Here is a 10395-nt window from a genome sequence, read left to right on the forward strand (position 1 = left end):
GCTAACATGACAGGTCCTAGTGCACACTAGCTATGACGCACACACATGTCGTCTTGTCACATGATAAAATAGAGACTTGACACTGGACAGCATCAACAGACATATTAGCCAGCGATCGTCACTGCATATCTGTATATGACAAAAGTACCAGAGAAAACAATTTAATAGTTTTTAATAGCTATATAGTTGTTATTGTAATTGTAGAATATAAGCTTTGCTGCTATCTTACCAAAAAAGAAAGAGAAGGAAAGGGAAGAAAAGAAAAGAAAAGAAAAAATGGTGGAGATCGTTTTTCCTTTTTGAGAGCGTATATAGCAAATTGGACCATTTTTAATTCAATGGACAAAGGCATATTTCTGAGGTGGCAATCTGAATCACTCACGAAGGCCTGCTCTGTACAGTTTGGAGGGTGCAGAGCTGGTCTTTGTGCCTTGCACCAGCACATTCATGGAGTCCTTCACGTCAGACTTAACCTTAATTTACTTGTACATGAAAAAGGCCTCTAGTGGAAGTGCAAATTACAACTCTTGCCTGTCAGGAATAAAGGCAGTAGTAATGTGACGTTGTTATAGCACCACAAATGCATGACACGTTGACATGGGACCACACTGTCTGCATCCTGTTTTCTAGCAGTAGTTAATGTTGGTTTCTTTTGACCATGACCATAATATTTCACTACTCCTTTCCCTATTTGTGCCCAAACCTAACCAAAGCACCGTCCAATCAGAAGTGACATATGAATCATTTTTGTGAGAGGTAATTTTAACGGTGATGGAAAGCACTCACAGTGTCGTCTTGTTATTAGGGGCATCAAAGCAAAAATGCAGATTATTTGTTGTTTAGTTAGGTGGACTTGTTGCAGATCATAGCAAGGATTCAACATAAATGTTCTTCTCCACTTTCAAAGCAGTTTTACAGAAATGTATTTCATTTGTGAAATCCTGCACGGTGAAGATCGTGTCCTCTTTTATTTTTGTCTTGATATTTTTATCTGCTTGACTTTGGGTAGAACAACCTGTGCAATTTTGATAGAAATCAGCATCGTGCTGGAAAAGGATTTATCCAGGGAAATCAGACTGAGTTATGTACAGCTTTAATCTCTGGATTTTCCTTGGTCTTCTTATCTGACACACACACGTGTGTGATGTGCATATGCAATGTACAGAAACGATGTTCTGCTTGCATCCCTGTACATGTCGCATGAATCTCCTCACTGTTATCCATTAAGAAAGACGCCCTGACAGGAGAAATCATGTATGTGTATACATCAAATGCATGGTATTTCCAGGATTGTGCTTGTTTAGTATCTCTGTGGATGTGTCTGCTGCATGTGTGCATGTGTCTTTAAAGGTCTCAAGGTCCACACAGGAGCAACAGTGGACCTTTATAGTTAAACCTTGGAAAGCAAGGAAAAGGTAGAGAGGGCCAAGATGGAAAAAGACACCATGAAGGAGAGTGATTAGTGGGTGCAGACAGGAAAAAAAGGTAGAGGGCAAAAGAAGCTGCAGAAAGAAAGAAAAGGTGGGGAACGATGTAGAAATATGTCGAGAGCAGATGAAGAAGAAAAGACAACAGAGGGCACCCTGGAGAGGATGGACGTCTACGTCAACCATGTAACGTATAGATGCTTAAAGGAAATGTGTTAAAAGCTCAAAGCTGATGATTGCTTGGTTGTTAGTGCTAACGGTCAGTGCTCGAGAGGCACTGTGTGTAAAAGTACGAACAGTTACTATGGCGACGGGGCTATTACAGAGTGACATTTTACCATTGCCTTTTCTGGTTTTTGAGTGGGCGGTTTACGCTTAAAAGTTCCAGCTTTATTAAAGCTGGAACAACTTTTCCCAGCTCGCTCACACTGGACGCTAATCTCTGAGCGGATGAAGAAGAAGCACAAAGACACAAAACACATGGGAGAGAGGGGACTTTATGAATGAGGATCCCTCCTCTCATCTGCTTTTTTGTTGTGACCAACTCTTACGGCAGGCAGCGAGTCACGACCTTGCTGAGCTTGCGTGTTCTTCAATTCGTTTTGCTTCATCACTTTCCAAAGGGGCCGCGTTGACGTTTGCAACTTTTTAGTCTCAGATTTAACATTATGCAGCTAAACTTGTCTGTTCCCATGATGAGTGTGACGGCTTTGCAAAAAAAGGCCTTGGACCATAAAGTTTGTAATGAGAAAGCCCATAGGCTTTTCTCTGACATCATGCCAATTGTAAACTTATTCTGAGCAGCATGCCGTCTGCCTTTATATCTACCATGTAATATATGCAGCGTGCTGTAGGCCATAAACACAGACATGCCGGCTGCACAAGACTTAAAGGAAAATTGAACGTATTCACAACATATGTTTTATTTGTGTAGCATGCATCCTTTCAGTTATTTTAACATTTTACTCATTTTACCGAGTCCAATACCGAGATCTGACCACAGCTCTACTGTTAATCCAGTAGGGTGAGCAACATGCATTGTCAGATAATCTGAAATCCCCAGTTTCACCATATTTTCCTACTTATTATGTTTAGTTCAAACAGAAGTGAATCTTAAAATCATTGAATTGTAAACACCGGTTTCTCTTTGCAGAGGATCAACTTTGCCCTCGCACGCTTATCCTGATTATGACTGTGCTGTGTTTCAGTGCAATGATTGACAGTAATGAACTTCATATTAATTAATATTATGTAAAGGGTGTGAAAAGGGGTTAGTTTACAACCTGTCTGATGTTCTGACTACTCGTTTTGCTTGACCTAATTCTTAAATGTGTGTAGTGATGCCATCCTGTCTCCAGGTCTCAGCACTTAATTGCTGAGTAATATGTAACAGCAAGATTGATGGCCAAAACTATGGAAATGAGGTCCAGACGTTGCTTTAATCACAATGGAAATTAAGGCCTCTGTTTAGCATATTAACCAACATCATTACTGGCACAACACACATCACCTGTGCATGGAAGTTCACATGCTCAGGATAATGAAGCCGCCTTGTGATGAAGCACAGCAAAGGCCAGGACACACAGAGGAACAGTAAGTGTTCTCCTGCTGCTGCTGTTTCTCTTCATTCACTTCCTGTTCTCCTTCCTGCCTCCCTCACCTCCCTTCTACTCTTTGAAATGAGCTTCAGTTTATTTTTTACGATCACTCATCGGGATCAGGGCAGCTGACCAATGGCTTGTGTGTGTGCGTGTGTGTGCATGCTCCTGGACGCTTTGTATCGCTGATATCGGTGTCTGCGTGGGAACCCATCTGTGCGTGAGCGTGATCTGTGAGCATGTCAGGGTGTAGCTGCAAGGGGAGAGCAGAGCATGGTGCCGAGGGGGAGGGGAGGAGAGGCGGGTGGAGGAAGGGAGGAACGGGAGGTGACTGTTTAACATGATCATTGAACAGCCATATTCCCTTCCCCCCAGTCTCAATCCATCCACCCCACTTCTCCTCATTTTCTTGACCACAGTGGATCTATCCTGATCCCCCCTCCCAAAAGCACATTTTAAGGTAATTAAGCTGATATGTGAGCACACTTTAAACGCCCAGAAAAAAAAAAAGAAGTGTGGATAAGCTGCCTCTGTAATTGCATTGACTCTTGACTATTCTGCCTGCGTTTAAACCTTCCCTCCTCCTCCTCCTCTTCTCCTTCCCTCTCACCCTATTTTATATGCGTTCTTCTCTCCGCACCTTTCTTCATCTTTTTTCATCACCCATCTGTCTTTGAAATTTGCTTTTCCATCCCACTCATCTGCTTGTCCTTCAACTCCCTCTCTTTCTCCTCCTCCTCCCTCTCCTGCCGTAATGACTGAGAGGCTGGTAGAGCAGCAGCAGCAGCAGCAGCAGACAAGAAACACACAGTCACTCATAGTCATGCTCCGAGGGGGACTTGAGTGTATGTGTGTGTGTGTGTGTGTGTGCGCGCGCATGCAGGAGTATGACTGATCTCCCAGGGGGCCAAGGTTGTTCCAAGGGTCACTGAGGAAGTCGCCATGGGAACACAAGCCCCGCCTTGTCTTTCCCATTGTTGTAGGCCCTCTAAAAGCGCAGTATGTGTCCGTGTATTTATTTTCAGTACACAACATGAATTTTGCCCCAGTTGCCATTCTTTCTACCAGCTTTAGGTCAAACTGTCTAGGTGTGTTGTTTAGGGCGTTTCAAACCAGTCACTGTGAGGCTAAAGCTAAAGCAGTGCTGGCATGACTTGGAAAAATAATTCATTCTAGCTCGATGGACAAGCACACACCAGAGGACTCTCAGGTATCAATCTGAGTAAGTGTGCAACCTTCAGCCCTCTTCGTCCCCCCAGGGAAATTAAAGGAAAAAAAACACATTAAGCATCTTAGTTAAGTGTTGGAGTGATGAACAACATTCCTCCAAAAGATATTCCATCATTGGGTGCTTTGTTGATGAGCATAGAGATACGGCCACAGTTTATGGTTCACAATCGTTTTCACACCTTTGTTGACCCTATATTTAAGCCTCTGCACACATTGTTTCTCTCCACTTGTCAATTCAGTTTTTTTTTTTTCTTAAATCTGCCATTCATCCGCATGTGGTAAGATCTGATTTCAAACTTTTCAGTGCATGAGGAAGAAGTGAGGCCAGAATAAATGCTGATATTGGACGTTTTGGCAAACCACGGACATGTTGGAACTTTATGTTTCTTTACGTTCAAACTTAACGTTTCTTTAAATCACAACTTTATGTTGTGACAGCGCCGTGGTTCAGGTCTGGTTAGGTTTGGGCACAAAAACCACTTAGTCAGGGATAAGAAAGGATTATGTTTTCCCTTCAAATATCTTATTTGGTCACCACAAACATGGCTGGAAAATGTCCCATCATCTTGCTACCTGTCAGGCCACCACACCCCCTCCACCTCCTGAGGAGAAACTCAGCTCAAATACATGTACCAGTAATCCGAGCGACGTCATTTTGATACCTATGGTGGAATGGATGATATGATAAATATGAAACATGCAAATGTATCCATTTATTCTGGTGATTAGGCTGGGGATTTAGGGAGATTAGCTGAGGTAAACTCAACCAATAACTCCAAATCATGCCTGCTGATACATGAGCACAGTAGAAAGCAGTGATTATTCCTCCATTGTTAGTTTAAGCAGCAACAGAGCCTGAACAATGGCTGAAATTTGGACGGAAGCAGCATAATGAAGTTTGATACTCTAACAGGTAGAGATGTTGCATTGCGTCATGATGATGCTTTGAAAAAAGTTCTTCTCCTATCTGGGCAGTATGAAACAGTCTGTTCGCTGTAGTAAAACACTCTTAAGTATATTATAACTATACACAACAGTAACACTGTACACTACAACACCAAAATACAATTAAGGTTTATGAGGTTTAACCTTTAAAGAAGGTTTATGTCATAACTTTCCCCAATCACTCTTATCACACATGAACTACAGCATTGCTGTAGTTATATTTTTTTAATGTGGCTTGTGCAAATTCCTTTTTCATGGACCAATTTCCTGCTCCCCTGCGCTGTGCTTAGAGACAGCAAGCGTTATCTAAATACTGTAGCAGCAGCAATTCAATCTTCCCAGCCACACTTGTGGGTTCACATTTTAGCTGGTTAGTTATTACTTCAGCCACCACAGTGTTTCCAAAACACCCAGTGGGTGGCGTGTCCTGTGTGTTCACTTTGACTAAAATATTTTGTCATTTTAACCACATTCAGTGGAATGTTTTTTGGTGTTGCACAGCCTTAATGCTGCTTGAGATGCATTTCCACCCTGCCTAAAAATATCCGAGGCGAACGGTTTGGATGTGACCATGGCTAACAGTTGGTGACAGTAGCTGTGGCTCACAAGCCATGCTGTTTTGTCAGCATGTGGCAAGCCGGCCAGCCAGCAAGTCTGTCATACAAAGCACCTCTCTGAACCTCTCCCTCGCCTTTACCCTCGCTTTCTCATCTCTCTCTCTGCCTATTTGTATATCTACAGTCTATCCTGTGTATCCACTACTGTATCGTGGCCATGGTTTAATTCAAGCTGCCAGAAACACACTCTGCTACACTGTACACTGATTGAATGTTGGGTATATGGACTATAATGAATTATAAATGTGCTGGGTGAAATAAGGAGAAGAAAAGCAGATTCCCCTCATACTGCTGCAAGGCAAGTGTGGCTCTGTCCATGGTGCTGAAATGAGAAACTCATGAAGGGCTCTGCTTACTCAGCCCAAGCATGCATCTATCTATCTTCGAACAAGCATAACTTCTCAGTTGCATGCATGACTCAACAAGCAGATGTATCCGTTTTGCGATAATTAAAACCAAGATAAACACAAAAGGCTGAATGGAGCAGGAGACGAACCTTGTCCCTGACAGGGTGAGATCTTACCTTCAGAGATAAGAGGAATTCACCGGGTCACATCTAGGGTAGTGGTGGCTCTTCGGAGCTCAGGTCCCGACCTCTGCTGGTTGTAGTTTGTGTCGACCTCAGTCACTGAATAAGGAAACCAGTAAAAAAAAAAAAATGTCGGCAAAGTAATCAGCAAAACAGAAGGTCGACCTGTCGGGCCTGATCCTCTTTAGTTGTTAATTTAAGAAGGAAAAAAAAAGACGAAATAGCTGATGCGTCCTTTGCAAAACGAAATGTATTGTAATATTATTCTCTGCTTCTGGACTACTTTTCCCGACACACTCTCGTCACTGCCATGCAAAACAATTCCTGTCCAATTCCAGAGTCGCAGAAAGACAACAGAAAAACACTCCAATGTCGAAAAAAAAAATTAGAACAACAGTAGTAATATCTCTGGAAAGATGTGTTTGGAGCAGGCAGCCAGGCGCGCGCGCACACACACAGTTCCATCCACCGCTTGTCTGGAGTTGTTTGAACAGTAGAGGCTGGTTTACCATCGGCTGTCCGCAAAATAAAACACTCCTACGCAAACATCATCATCAGCAGCCTCAGCAGCGTGCGTGTTGGAGGAGGAGACGGGATGATGGAAAATCTCGACATCTCCATTTCAACAACCAGTTTCCCACCGTCCGAGGAGGTCGAGGTCAGATGTTTGTTGTAGCGCTGCTCCGGGTTCCGCGGCCAATCGATGCGGAGCTTTTTCCCCCCCCCTCTTCTCTTTTCTGTTCTACTCTATCTTTTTATCTATCTCCTCCCTCCCTCTAGTATTCATCTCTCTTTGCATCCCATGCTTGGCGAAAAAGCGAGCTGGCCGGTGGCTCTCTGGCTACAAAGTGTCTGCAGCTGGCTTGAATATAGGCTGCTGTCTATTTGATGCACGGTTGTTGGATTTCCGTATATTTGCTGAATCCTGCAGAGCGACGTCCAGGATTGCGCGGAGACGAGAGCAAAATGCGCTTTAAATTCAGAGGTGGCTCTGAGCGCCTGCAGACCCAGCGAGTGCAGCCTGGAGTGTGCAGCCTGAGAGATGGCGCTTTAGTCACAGGCTCAGATTGGATATGGGTGCTAGAGAGGAGAGACAAGAGAGAGGGGGGAAAGGGAAAAAAAAGAGGGGCGAGATGTTGGATGAGGTCCGCTTTTGACTTCCTAGCGGGAGTCTGTGAGCTGTGATGCGAGGATGCTGAGCTTTTGTAAAGGGGATGTGGCTAGAAATTTTCATTACATAAAAGAAAATTAATTTCTGAAGAGCTCCAAGCCTTTCACAAACACGTCTACACATGCATAGGAAATGAGTTGATTCAAGTCATCATCACCAGTCTGGAGAAATAAAGTGCACGAGCAGCGGGATGAAGAGGAAGTGACAAACTCTGCAACCACCACACAGCGAAGTGTAGCCTAAACTTGAAAGTCAAACCTTCACTCGGTCTTCCTCCTGCACTGGAAACCAGATGCTGCTGGAGCAGTTAAAGGAGAGTCATTAAGCTTCCCACTTACAGTCCCAGCAGTTCATCACCCAAGTTCTAAGCGCAGGTGACAGCCAACTCTATAAAGATAATTAAGAAATTACACCTGTCCTCTGCCCAAGGTTCAGCCAAGGTGGAAAAACAAACTGGCCCTCTGTCTGGAACATAACGTTCATTAAATTCCATTAGGACAATGGACCCAACTGTCCCCAGGAGGATAATTTTTCTCTCTGTGTGCCTCACTCTGTCCCTGTTGCTCTCCCTCTGACTACAGGACATATTAGGAGGCCATCCATGGATGTGAAACACTCCTACTTGTTACCCTCAGCCATGTGTCTTTGTGTCACAGTATCCCCCCCCCCTGCCTCTGAATCTGACCTGCTGCACCACTTTTTCCCCTTCCTCCACCCCTCTCTCTTTTCTGCTCTCCAAACTCTTCACTCGTGGGCTCCTCTAATGATCCAGTCCACCCCTTCAGCGGCTCGCCTCTCCCATTCAGATCAGACGAGGGGCAGTTTGAGGCAACGTTAAGAGTAGCAGTGTGAGTTTTTATTGCATTCATTATTCAAGCTCACAGAAGTGGAGATTAGTGCACTTTGAGAGTGTGCGGCGTTGAAATATTTATATTAGGAGAGAATGAGATGGTTGGATTGGTCATGTTGAGGTGAATTCTGCTTTTATCCATTTCTCTCTCTCTCTTTCTGTGTGTGAGTGTGTGTGTGTGCATGCAGGGCGAGGTGTGTCAGAGTGGCTGAGAGGCAGTTCAACTCACATTCACAGCTTTGATTCTTTTTTTTTTTTTTTTTTTTTTGCTGAAAATAAGATTAGATTAGACAGCAATAGCATAGAATTTAAATTAAGCTTTGGTTACACAACAACATCAGCACCTGCAACTGAGTACAATTCTTGTCAAAGCTGGATTACTCAGCAGGCAAAGTGGGCTAACCGGCCTGGGGCACCAGACCCCCTAGGGGCCAGGAATATCTACCTTCAGGATATGTCAGGATATGTTTTGGTGGTTTGAGTATGTGAAACTTGTGAGGACTTTGCACCACTTAAAAGTGAGACTACGCAACTCCAAAAAGAAGAAAAAACACAATCTTTCTCATCTTTCTCTAAAGCAAGCTAATACTAGCAGACTTTAGGTTCAGGATGATGCTGCGTAACTGACCTCACTGACTCATTTCAATGTTGACTTTATGACTGCAATAGTTGTGGTTCTGTTACATTACATATTAGCGTTTACCATCATCCTGTAATTGCCACATGTGGCCACAATGGCTGCTGTTCAGCAAACGATGCTTTAAGTACAATATCAACTTCAAACCTCCAACACGTCTTCTACCTTAAAACTATTACACTGCACCTGTAACAGAGACCCCGGCAGAGACCTAACAATCTGTGTGATCTTTGACTGCACACTCGTAAAAAATAATGCATATTAAGGGATATTGGTTACTGCAAACAGAAATCAATATCTGTCCCTCCCTAGCTTGATGGTTTTACAGGAATAACATAAATATGCAGAATCAGCGTTCTGAGAGCTGTTTTATGTTATTTTTTTTCTGAATAAAGACACAATATACAAACCCAAAAAAGTTTGGATGCTGTCTAAAACATAAATATAACACAATGTGATAATTTGCTAATCCTTTTTGACACTGGATTAGTGCTATTTGATTTTCTGACTTTAAAGGTTTCAAAACATGTCATCAAAGGAGTGCAGCTGAAAATTAGCCAGCTGGCTTACGCTGGCACATTTACAGAAATGTTGACTAATGTGCGTTGTCCCTATAAATAAAGAAAAGGAAAAAATACAGGCATAATTTCAAATTGAAAACACTACAAAGACAATATATTTAATGTTTGACCTCATCAGCTTCATTGATTTTTGGGGACAAGTGGGGACAGGAGCAACTAAAGACTGGGAAAGTGGTGGAATGCTCCAAAAACACCTGTTTGGAACATTCCACAGGTAAACAGGTTCATTGGTAGCAGGTGATAGTGTCATGATTGGGTATGAAAGGGACGTCGTGGAAAGGCTCAGTCGTTCACAAGCAAGAATGGAGCAAGTTCACCACTTTGTAAAACACGATTGTATAAAGGATATTAGTACATGGGCTCAGGAGCACTAGCAAACCTGATAATAGATGCAGGCCACCCGAAAGCTAAATCAACACAAAGTTGAACAGCTTGCAGGCCTATTATATGGTATTGCCTCATATTTTACATACAATATAATGTAATCAGACCTGCAAACTATAGAGTAATAGAAAACAGTATTACACGCCACAAGACATAAAATGATGTTCATAAAGATATATATCGCATAGACTCCTAATCATTTTGGCTGTGTGTGTTTGTGTGTGTCCATGCATGAGCTTCTCTCAAACTGAAAGCAAAGCATGATGGGAAAGTTTTGGGGGCAATATCTGGATTGTTCTAGGCAGGATAATGTCAGATAGACCCCCAGGGGTTTTTGCATAAACACACACAGACACTATTACACAAAGGACCATCGCTCTCTCCCTAAATCTGCTCTCCCCCACCCATCCCCCATTTTATCTCCCT

The 10395-nt window shown here is 43.1% G+C and overlaps 1 protein-coding gene across 1 annotated transcript in view; it reads right to left on the minus strand.

Moving 5' to 3' along the window:
• LOC143338537 (protein FAM163B-like) overlaps positions 1-7603 on the minus strand; it is a 27892-nt gene extending 20289 nt beyond the window's left edge. Inside the window, exon 1 of the mRNA XM_076758996.1 lies at positions 6341-7603. The gene's annotated coding sequence lies outside the window, so the exon portion shown is untranslated. The remainder of the gene's footprint in view (positions 1-6340) is intronic.
• Between the last annotated feature and the right edge of the window lie 2792 nt (positions 7604-10395).

The sequence above is a fragment of the Chaetodon auriga genome, chromosome 19 (assembly GCF_051107435.1).
Source record: "Chaetodon auriga isolate fChaAug3 chromosome 19, fChaAug3.hap1, whole genome shotgun sequence".
Taxonomy (NCBI): domain Eukaryota; kingdom Metazoa; phylum Chordata; class Actinopteri; order Chaetodontiformes; family Chaetodontidae; genus Chaetodon; species Chaetodon auriga.